This window comes from Rhamphochromis longiceps, linkage group LG20 (genome assembly GCF_057381845.1).
Source record: "Rhamphochromis longiceps isolate RC_006_pf linkage group LG20, R_longiceps_female_GT1.1, whole genome shotgun sequence".
Lineage (NCBI taxonomy): Eukaryota > Metazoa > Chordata > Actinopteri > Cichliformes > Cichlidae > Rhamphochromis > Rhamphochromis longiceps.
Genome location: NC_140576.1, coordinates 38,963,563 through 38,975,281, shown reverse-complemented (window position 1 = coordinate 38,975,281; position 11,719 = coordinate 38,963,563). Strand labels below are relative to the sequence as shown.

The 11,719-nt window shown below is 45.7% G+C and overlaps 1 protein-coding gene across 1 annotated transcript in view; it reads left to right on the top strand.

Annotated features, from left to right (window-relative positions):
• The first annotated feature begins 6,048 nt into the window (after positions 1-6,048).
• Positions 6,049-11,719, top strand: part of oprl1 (opiate receptor-like 1) — an 80,381-nt gene continuing 74,710 nt past the window's right edge. The window contains exon 1 of the mRNA XM_085393264.1: positions 6,049-6,362. The gene's annotated coding sequence lies outside the window, so the exon portion shown is untranslated. The remainder of the gene's footprint in view (positions 6,363-11,719) is intronic.

Below are 11,719 nucleotides of genomic sequence, written 5' to 3'. Positions count from 1 at the left end.
CAGACTTACTTTGTCCAGTCACGAAGCTGTCCCGGCCAAAGGTGGTTCCTCTCGATCCTGTTCTGGCAGAGATGAAGATTTCCGCTAGCTGTGAAGCCTCCTCTGCAGATTTGGGGGCACGTTCCCTGATCCACACCTCCAGATCTGGGTGGACAATCCTCAGAAACTGCTCCAAGATCATCAGTTCAGAAATGTCTTTCACTGTAGATTTTTCATTTGTAAAACATATCGTTTAATCGCACACAAAGTTCTCTTGGAGTTTCACCTGGGTGAATATCCAGGGCTCGAAACCGTCTTCTGTATGTGTCAGCAGTTATTTCATATTGAGCAAGAATGGCATCCTTTACTTTATCATAGACTTCCGAATCAGCAATGTCCATATGCACATAAGCACTGCGTGCTTTACCTGTGAGCAGAGGTACGAGTCGAACAGCCCATTCTTCTCTCGGCCAATGGCAGACTTGAGCCATTCTCTCAAAGGTTGTGAGAAAATGCTCAATGTCATCATCTGGAGTGAGTGGCAACAACTTCGGATCTCTCTAGTGAAATGGTTCCTGTCTTGGCAGAGACCACATCTGCTGACCAGTCAGACCAGGCCCCCATCAGGTTCACCTCCCTCCTCATTTTCACCTGAGGTTGAATTTGCTGAAACTGGTGTTGCATACTTTTCCATCTTTGCTCCTGTCGGGCTGATTCTTTGTCCGTTCTCTGGTCTCTTGTTGCTTGAGACTGCATCAACCAGATCTGTCAGTTCATCCAGTCTATCGCCTGGTTTAGCTCCTGGTTTAACCACTGCATCAGCTGTAGCACCTTCACCATCCTCTGCCAGCTCATTAAAGTCATTTTGCCTTCCACTTCTCATCATCATGTTTACCTCATTTATTAGAGGCAGCAGTCCTGACACCACTTGTCAGTTTTGGCTGGCGGTCATAGGTTCCTTCCAATAATATGACGTGAGACTGGAATAAAATATATCCATGGACTGGCACTTTATTAAAGAAGGCACATGTTAATAGCACAAACACCAACAACCCACTAAAAACAAAATGGCTTCCTTTATACTCTACCATTCAGGTGAGCATCCGGACTAGCCCAGGTATGGGGGTTAACTACTCAAAATGAAAACATAACCTTCCACACAAACAAACATACAATAACATTGGAGCACATAACAAACATATACATATTTCCAACACATACTATAAACACATCAATAACATCAGCTTCAACCATTACTATCTAAATTAAAGCCCTTCTTAACCACACTCCCATAACCTGGCACACTGGTCTGCTCCAGGAGCTCATCAGCAGGTGATTGAGCTGCTTCCACTCTTTTGCTTCACACCCTGCAAGAAGCAACCAGGACATAGTACCGGAAAATGTGATTACTGTGGGGTAGAGGAAACTGTGGAACATGTTATGTTTCAGTGTCCGAGGTATCAGGTTGAGAGGAGACATTTGATTCAAAATCTTAGTAACCTAAAAATCAAACTGGATCTGGTTGATTTGTTGTGAAAGGAATCGGTAAGTAAAAGTTATCAGGCCTTATTTCAGTTTTTAAAAGAGGGGAACCTGTTTGGAAGGATTTGAGGATTTATTTTTTTTTTGAGCGTCGTTCCAGACCATACTCCATACCAGTTGGTGGCGGTAATGCACCTTTCAATTGTTTGCCAACCGCCAATACAACTGTAAGAAAGAAAAGAAAGAAAGAAAAGAAGCAACCAGGACAGGTGAGTACTTTCACAAATTGTCGTTTCACATATGGTAAGTAAGTAAAATTTATTTATATAGCATATTTCACAGATAAAAATCACAAAGTGCTTTACAATAATATCAGACATACAAGTTAAAATTAATTAAAAGCCCGTTTGTATAAAAATGTCTTCAGCTGCTTTTTAAAGGAGTCAGTAGAGTCTAGACAGCGTAAAGACAACGGCAGAGAGTCCCACAGCCTCGGTGCCTGAAAAGCCCGATCCCCACGTGTTTTAAACCTGGTACGTGGGACCACCAGTAGCCTCTGACTGGAAGACCTGAGTGCTCGGGATGAAGCATGAGGTTTCAACAGGTCAGAGATATACTGGGGAGCTTCACCGTGCAGAGCTCTAAAAGTTACAACTAAAATTTTAAAATGAACCCTAAAATTTCCAGGCAACCAATGGAGAGAAGCCAAAACTGGAGCAATGTGTGACCTCTTGTTTGTACCAGTTAAAAGTCTTGCCGCTGCATTCTGTACAGACTGAAGGCGATCCAGAGCTGGTTTGTTGAGACACGTAAAAAGACCGTTACAATAATCCAAACGAGAAGAGAGAAAAGCATGAATCATCACCTCAAGTTCTGCCTTTGACACCAGTAGCCTGAGTTTAGAAATGTTTCTTAGATGATAAAAACCGTTCCGGACAAGTTGTTTAGAGTGTTTCTCAAGAGACATCGAACTGTCAAATATAACACCTAAGTTTCTGAGACTCGACTGAAATGAAGGGTCTAAAAAACTGATATGCTGCCTAATTTCTGAGAGCATGTGATCAGGTGCAATAATCAAAGTTTCTGTTTTATCTGCATTTATCTGAAGGAAACTGTCATTTAACCATTGTTTGATTTCTGACAGACAATTATTTAAATAAGACAATTTATACAACTCAGAAGCTTTGAAAGAACAGTACAACTGAATGTCATCAGCATAGAGATGATAAGAAATATTATTGTAACGTCTGATAATGTGGCCTAGAGGGAGGATATACAGCAAAAAGAGAATAGGACCTAAAACAGATCCTTGAGGTACCCCAGAAGGCAGAACTGATGTTTCCGACAGCACATGATTTATACAGACAGTAAAGGATCTCTCAGATAGATACGACATAAACCATTTTAAAACACCAGTAATCCCAAACAAGTCCTTCAGCCTATTTATCATGATGCTGTGATCAACAGTATCAAAAGCAGAGCTGAGATCCAACATAACCAGAACAGTGTACTCTCCAGAGTCTGCTGCCATCAGAATGTCACTAGACACTTTAAGCAAAGCGGTTTCAGTGGAATGCAATTTGCGGAAACCAGACTGGAAAATGTCCAGAACATAACATATGTTTAGGTTACCGACAATGATTAAATGTAAGCAGCTCTAACTTCGGCTCTTATCTGACACAGGTAGGATGGCCAGTCCCCTTATCTCTTCACCTTTACATAGTGATGGGCAGATGAAGCTTCATGAAGCACTGAAGCTTTTCATCCAATTGGTTCACCCCAGCGCAAAGCGTCTTGAAGCTTCATTTGCTCTAGTAGGACACCTACTGGACGTAAAAATATTAGTTGGCATGAATTTGAAAAGTGTGGCCTTTTGCACACAGCCAGTAAATGTCAACAACAAAAGGAGTGTGTAAAACATCTATATTGTAGTGATGCTGTATACTGTGTATATTTATACTGGCAGTATGGAAAATGATCATTTGGAAATGCTTAAAATGGAAATGATCATTTACTGTGAGGTGTGGACAGTGGTTGTGCTTTTGTAACGTTGAGGTATGGACAGCTACACACTGAGGCCTCAGTCCTGCCTGTTCACATTTTATTCTGATTTTGGCATAATAATTAGTTACCGTGCTCGTTACCACAATAATAACGTAGTTACTGTAATGCATTACTTAATAACGCGTTAGTCCCTATACTGGTGAACAGATGAGAGAAAGGACCCAAGTGCAGGCACAGACTTTGCTGAGACTGAGCTTTTATTTACAGTTGTGACATACGAGCAAAACAGGAAATGACTGGCGTGGAGCGAACAGAACCTAAAACTGAACACGAACCTGGAACTAGAGACCTGAAAACCTGGAAGCGTGAGGAGACCGAGAGGAGGGGTGACACGGGGCATGACGAAGGGCAAAGGACATCACAGTAAATATACACAGAGGGAAATGAGGAAATGGCACGTGGGGGGAGACACAACTGAACCTAACTGAACATGATGAGACAGGGAGGAAGCAAAACAGAATACACTGACATAAGACATGAACCTTCAAAGTAAAACAGGAAACACGACACACATGCAAAGACACAGACTCAGACTTCACCCTGAGACATGACTGCCTTTGAAACGGCGAGAACATGGGAACCAAAAACTAAGAACTAGAAATCTCAGCAGAAAACAGAAACACGTTAACTAACACAAAAACACTGAGTCATCACACTCAGGACCGTGACACACCTACACTGCCTCATATACACTTTGAATTGTGTTTTTGTGTTTAATGTTTGCTGTCAGTCTCTTAAACAGCAGCGAGTTTGCAGCTGAGAGAAGTTTCACTGGTCTGGAGTTCACTGATTCCTTTATTGCAACCTGTTTTCAGGAGATTCTCTGCTGGGGGGAATGTTTCAGACGTGCAGCTGAATGAGGCGGGGGCTGTGTGTCGCACGCTCACGGTAATATCCATGTATTAATGAGCCTCTCCTGTCTTAACGTTGTTCTCCTCAGCTCTGTTGCGGAGTCTGTCACACTGCTTCAAACACAGGATACACCTGGATACCTGTTCAGCCAATAACATTCATTCCCTCTGCTCTGATTCCCACGCCTCCTTCATCAGGCTTCATGGATCCAGTTTAAAGCCTCTGATGTGGGAAGGAGGATTTATATGAAGGAAATGAAACACTGTTGAACCATGTGTGGAATAAATAAATAAATGAAATGTGCGTCGCCTTAGAAACAAACAGCAGCACTGAGCGCGCTCAGACACAAACTGTCTGTTTTACGGCTCTGTGCTAAAATCACCATGTAGTTTCTCATGCTTTTTACAACAATGATGCATTTTGTCTTTTATCTTCTACCTCTATAGATTTTAATCACCCTGTGCCTTTGGAGTGGGTGACACTCAGGGCTCATTTCCTGTGGAAGAAAAATCACATAATCTGTGAAAGGCCCCGTGTTCAGAGGCTGCCAGCCCCGCCCCTTCATGCAGATTAAACGCTGGGTTAATTTAGCAATTCGATAACTGGCTTCCTGTGAACGTTTAGATTTTAAAACTGCAGCCATGTGAGGGCTTCAGAGAAGAATCCCTCCCAGTGTGGAGCTGAAGATCAGGAGTAATCGCACCAGCAAGAGCAGATTAATCACCGCCCTCGGGCTGCGGGCTGAAGTTTGCTCCATTTTCAGCATCTTCTTCCTGTCACATTAACCCAGGGGTGGCTGTAGCTCAGGTGGCAGAGCAGGTCAGCGTTTAGGGGCAGCGTTTGCAGGGCGGTAACCAGGTAGCTGTCATACGCCACTGTGGCAACTTATCTGGGCCTTGGAACAGAAACATCAGGCCCCCACCCCAGCCTTGCACCCCCCCACAGGTCACAGGAAAGTGCAAGCTTCCTGTGACACCTCCGTGGAAAAGCTGCCTCTCAGAATCTGCAGCATGATTTCGTATGATTAACATTGCCATTCTGAGCTTTAATAAAGATTCGTTAATTTCTGAAAATAACGTGCTTTTAATGCGCCGCAGCACGGCTGTCACAGGGATGCTGTGTGTTTGTGCTTTAACACGACATCTGAACCGTTCTACAATCAAACGATCAGCCTGACGTGTCCGGGTCACCGCTGAGCAACAACAAAACCGTTACAAGCAGCAGCAGCACTGAGGAGCTGCTCTGATCATGTGATCTCATCATCATGTGGACGACTGTGGACCTTCAGACTTCCACAGTTGAATTTTCCCAAACATTGTGACATAGAAGCAGGAATACAGTCAGACAGGAGTTTAGGAACAGCAGGAAAACCACGAGCTCAGGACACACACACTCTCACACACATACAGACAGACACACACACTCACTCACAGACACACTCACACAGACACACTCTCACACACACAGACAGACACACGTGCACAGACAGACAGACACACGCACACACACACACATACAGACAGACACACACACACACTCACAGACACACTCACACAGACACACTCTCACACACACAGACAGACACACGCACACACACACACATACAGACAGACACACACATACACTCACACACAGATTTTACTGGTGTTTCAAATGTGCAAAAGAAGTCCGTGTGTATGTGCCTGTTTGTGTGTCTGTGTTGGGGGGGGGGTAATCACACCCTGATCGATCACAGAGAGAGAGGCAGTATCTTCATCTCTCAGACCCCTCCTCCTCTCCTCCTCCTCCTTTTGTTGGTGCCGCGGATGCTGGAGGTGAAGCTTCTGTCTCGGCTCTTTGTCCCGCTGCAGTTCGCGTGGATCCGCGTGGATCCTGGAGGTTCTGGAGGTTCGGTTCGGAGTGTTCGCGCTGCCGGAGCTCGGACTCAGCTCGGAGGACCGGAGCCGTGAGCGCGCATCGACGCGGAGACGAACAACAACTTGGAGGTGAGTGCGCGCAGCCTGCTGCAGTCATCCGTGTACTCGCCGACATGTGCGTGATGCGCGTGTCCGTCTTTGTTTCGTGTGCATGTCAGCGAACACCGCGCGTGCGCGACGCAGTGGTTCTAAGGTGTATGCGTGAGTGCGTGCACGCGCGCCCGGTGTGTCGCGCGTTAAGGTACACTCGGACCCGTGACGGGCCTGTCCCGGTGCTGCATTTGGGTGCTCGGCTCGTCCACGTGCGTGCGCTGAAGCAGGGCGGGTTCCTGCACAGCTGCAGTCCCGAACTTTGGACCGGTTCTTCCTAACTTCCGCCCTTCTGCTCTTCATGTGCTCATGTTCAGTCCAGCCTATCACAGAGAACACACATGGTCACGTGGTCATCACAGTGCCCTCCTGCAGTACCTCCAGGGCCCATTAGGGGGTCACCGCCTGACTTTAAGACCCCATTTCTAGAAAATTTAAAAACAAAACCAGTCAAAAAACTGAAAGTACCTGCAGTAATAAGTCAAGGTTAAAAACAGGAAGTGACTTCAGTTTAATCGTGTCAGTCGATCCTGCGCAGAGAGCGGCTGCGTTTGATGAAATAAGAGAAATAAAACGATGACGGCAGTAATGTTAGCTAGCATCGTGTTCAGACCTGAGGAAGGCATGCACGAACTGTTGCAGCTGTTTAAGAGAGAAATCCTGAAGGAAACGAGCTCTGTAAACATTGATTTTCAAAGTAAAAGTCCTATTTTCATCTTAAAGCAGTCAGTCTGCTCTCACATCAGTTTCATAAAGCTGAACTTTGACGTCTGTTTGGACTAAAGTTTGGCGTTCAGTGAAAGGTAGTTCAATAAATAAATGCTTTGAATCAACGACGTTTAGGTTCCCGATCATTCAGGTCATGGTACTCCAGTGACTGGACAGAGGGCGGGGCTTACGACACCAGCCATATGTAATCCTTCCCAGGTGCCTCAAACCCCCTCACATCTTGTGTCAGCTGACCTCATTAGGTCACATGATAGGGTGAGGCAAGCCATCACAATGGGTTCACCTGAAACCTCTGCTGATAGTGATCAACACCTGTTTTCACACCATGGCTCATGTGATGAGGCGCAGCTTGATCCACGTCCCAAAGAGAGGAGTCCCAACAGGGCTTAAATCTGAGACTCTCTGGGATGAAACGTATCCGGTCTTTAAGTCTGACGTCATTAACCACGTCTGGGTCCAAATTCCGCTTCAGGTCCCAAAGTCAAACGAACACTGCGGCATCATTCTTTAATAAAATGGTCAGCGTTGCTGCTTTACCAGGTGTAACAATGAAGTTTAACATCCAGGCATCCATGAAAACAGGATTTATTATATTTAACAGAGTTAGAAGTTAGCAGGGAGTTAGCTCGCTAGCTTTCACCTAAACATGATATAGCATGTTCTGACTGAGAGATTTCTGAAAAATTCAAACGTACAGCTCTGCTATCACTTCCAACATAAATGAAGACACAAAACTAAACAGCAGTGAAGTTTGTAGGGTTACTGAAGTTGGGCTAGCTGCTATATAATGATGTGTAGTTACAGTGGAGGGTCTTAAAAACTGAGCTTTAAAATAAACAGTGGTAATAAAAACTGAGAGAGGCCGACAGTAATCATTGACTGTTTTTAGGGGCTTGTGGAGATTAAATAGAACAACTTACAAAACATTAAAACATGTTAAAAAACACAACAGCCTTAATAAACGCAGAGCAGGTTGGACCCACTCCTGGCCGCCGCCCGACTCACATTGCGCCCGACCCCTACGGTGCCTCCTGCGGGTGGTGGGCCTGCAGGAAGATGGGTCCATGTCCCTTTTTCGGGCTGTGCCCGGCCGGGCCCCATGGACTAAGGCCCAGCCACCAGACCTCGCCCTCGGGCACCCTCCCCGGGCTTGGCTCCAGGGCGGGGCCCCGGTAACCCTGGAACGGTAGACCAAGGAACGCCTTGGCATTCCCTCGGATAAGCTGGAGGAGGTGGCTGGGGAGAGGGAGGTCTGGGCTTCTCTGCTTGGGCTGCTGCCCCTGTGACCCGGCCCCGGATAAGCGAAAGGAAATGGATGGATGGATGGATAGTTTGGACCCGGAAGCAGGATTCATACGTCATAACTTAAAGCCTGGATTAAGAAACTCAAAGCAGTCCTGCTGGTTTTCTTTTAAAGCTTTTTAGAATGAAAATCCTCACATGGACATAAACTCAGGTCAGGGGTCCTGGTCCTGTGCAGTTAAAGCAGCCACGTCTGAGATTAACCACAAACTTAGAATTAATGCAGCGTTCAGTGACTGAACACAGACCAAGCTCAGTCACCATGGTTACATGAGATGGCAGAGCTCTCCATGTCAGTCTGAACGCTGAGATTTTACATCTTAAACTAAATGTTAGGTGAAGGATCCCCTCTGGAACCTGAAGGCAGCGCGCCACAAATCCCATCGGGTGTTTTCCTGTAACAGCACGAAGTGTGTGCAGGAAACCTTTTCGTCCACTTTCTGAACATGAAAACTGATCCCAGCACACCACAGAAAGGACGAGCACACGGACTACAGTAAATCCTCTGAGAGGTCTGAAAAAATCGGAAACTGTCCAGAGGTGCACAACGAGATATTCCTGAACTGGAGACAGGCCAAACTTTTAAGCTCCTCGGAGCGTTTGGATCACTCCTCTGAATTCAGAGAAGCTGTTGTTCAGTGTCATCTGTGCCTCTTTGCTGGATGGGATGAGCTGAGGCTTTAATGCTGATAAAGATGAAGCATGTTTAGCACACGGCGGTGCAGAGATGTGTGGAGTAATGAATCATCGCTCGGATCCAAACAGTAACCGAACGGCGTGTTTGCAGTCGGACCTGCTCAGCAGCCGTAGACCTGCCGTCTCTGCGTGCAGCTGTACGTCTGCGCGAGCACGCTCCCCGCCTGCAGACCTTTAAAGGAAAGCAGCAGATCTGCAGCTGGATATCAGCCTGTGTGGCGCACACGTGCGGGCTCATTGCTGAAGGACCGCAGCTCTTTGTGTGTTCTGCAGGGGTGCGTCTCCTCTTCCTCCACAGTTCGCCTCACCTGTTTGGACGTATTAACAGCTGTTTGTGTTACCTGTTTCCTCTGAGATTTAGAGGAAGCTGCCTTCTTCTGTCTGTTTACATTTTCACAATCCACCCGTCCTTCTTCGAGCTTTCCCGTCATATTTAGTCTCGGGCCTCACTTTCTCCAAATAAACACACAGAGGCATGAAAAAAACACTGGGCTCTTATGCACTAAAAGTAGACTGAAAGGAATCAAGATTTAAAGGTGCAGTGACCTTCTCATTATTCGCTCTAAACTGAAGCTTTCTAAAACTGGACCAAGCCGTGTGCCAATGTTAGCTAATGGTACATGGACGTATATTTCTGCTTTACCTAAGCAGTCAAAGCACTTTGTACAAGTGCTTTTTTATCTAACATTTGATCTAGCATCTGAAATCAACTCAGGCTTAGTGTCCTGCCCAAAGATATCTGGCATGCAGTCTGGAGCAGCCTAAGACTGAACCGCCACTCCTTCTCGATTCTCATTCCTGTGGAGCTCGGTTTGCTGATGGAACCGGACCACCATCCACATCTCCACCAGTTAGCTCCTGTTTTAAATAAGTACCACATACATAGATGTGTTCAGTGCCTCGTTCCTTTCATTACAGCTCCTCGATGTGCTCACTTGTGCTGTTTGTGGCACAGAGTGGCCCACCCAGTGTGGCATCGCAGCCTTACATGGACACACTGCGGACTTCAACTTTAACTGCTTATTAATCACAGCTATGGCACACACGCTCTGCAGACGGAGGCCCGTATATGAAGGCTGGCAGGACCCTCGGGGAGCCGCGGCGAGTTGCTGCTGCGGGGATTCGATGAATATTCATGAGTATGCAGAGACAGGCGCCGCTTTATGGCGGCAGTGTGATGTATTGCTGCTGCAACTGCATGCCGGCGTGTTGCGGTGAAGCAGCCTGTACAGTAACGCCACGGTGGACGTGTAACACACGTGTTGCTTTATTATGGTGGACACTGTGTTTACGCCCCACACACACATCCCAGCTCTCTCTATATGTATGTGTTGGATTGCAGCCTGTGTCAGAGCAGACGATGAGGCCTTCTGAGTCCAGGATGTGTCTGGTGGCGTCCTCTGGTCCTTCCTGTTACCTCCACAGGACACATCTCTGTTGGATTTTCAGGACCTGTGTGCTTTTGGTTTGTTGGTTTCTGTCATTTCTGTTTTTGTTTTTCTTTTCTTGTGATTATCTGCTTCAGCTCCTCCTTCCTGCATCTTACATGTATACAGAATCTTGTGTCCTCTGTGTGCGTTTTCATTTCATTTCAGCTTTAGGCTACGCTCACATGTACACGGTATTTTTGAAAACACAGATTTTTCTATGTGTTTGCACCTTTTTCCATCACTGAAAACTGAGATTTTTGAAAACTCCGTTTTTGCGTTTACGTGTGGACGAGGAAAACAGATTTATTCACGCAACCTCAAAGGTGTGCGCCGTTTTTGACGTCACGCTGTGCGCCACGTTATTGTTTACATGAGATTTCTACAATGGTGGATAGAGACAAAATACTGTTGCTGTTAATCTGACTGTCTGCAGCTCTTACACACTTACTGTCCCTCCATTTACACAGACAGAGGCGTCAGAGTGAGCTTTCATTCAACAGACACAACCCAAATATTTGAATAGATTAACTTTTTAATTTAAAGTTTAGATTTATGCATGCTGTATGCACTTTGTTCTTTCCTAAGTTGTGAGTCCAAAATACTGTCTTAAGTTATTAACGTTGGAAATGATGAAGGCACCTGAGAAGTAACACAAAATTATCTGCCTTTCCAGAAAAACACAAACTTTCAGAAGTACTTCATGTTTTGTGAGGGTACAAAACCCTGTTTAGTCTTTCCCTGCCAGGCTTCTAGACTTCTGATTGGCCAACATTTCATTTTTAGCGTTTACATGTGGACGGGATTTAAAAAAATGAAAACGGAAAATCTCCGTTTTCAAAAATACCCGTGTACGTGTGGACGTAGCCTTATTTATACAGCATCAAATCACAACAACAGTGACCTCAAGGCGCTTTATATTGTACAGTAGATCGTACAATAATAGATACAGAGACAAACCCAACAATCATATGACCCCCTATGAGCAAGCACTTTGGCGACAGTGGGAAGGAAAAACTCCCTTTTAACAGGAAGAAACCTCCAGCAGAACCAGGCTCAGGGAGGGGCGGGGCCATCTGCTGTGATTGGTTGGGATGAGAGAAGGAAGACAGGATAAAGACATGCTGTGGAAGAGAGACAAAGATTAATAACAGATATGATTCAATGCAGAGAGGTCTGTTA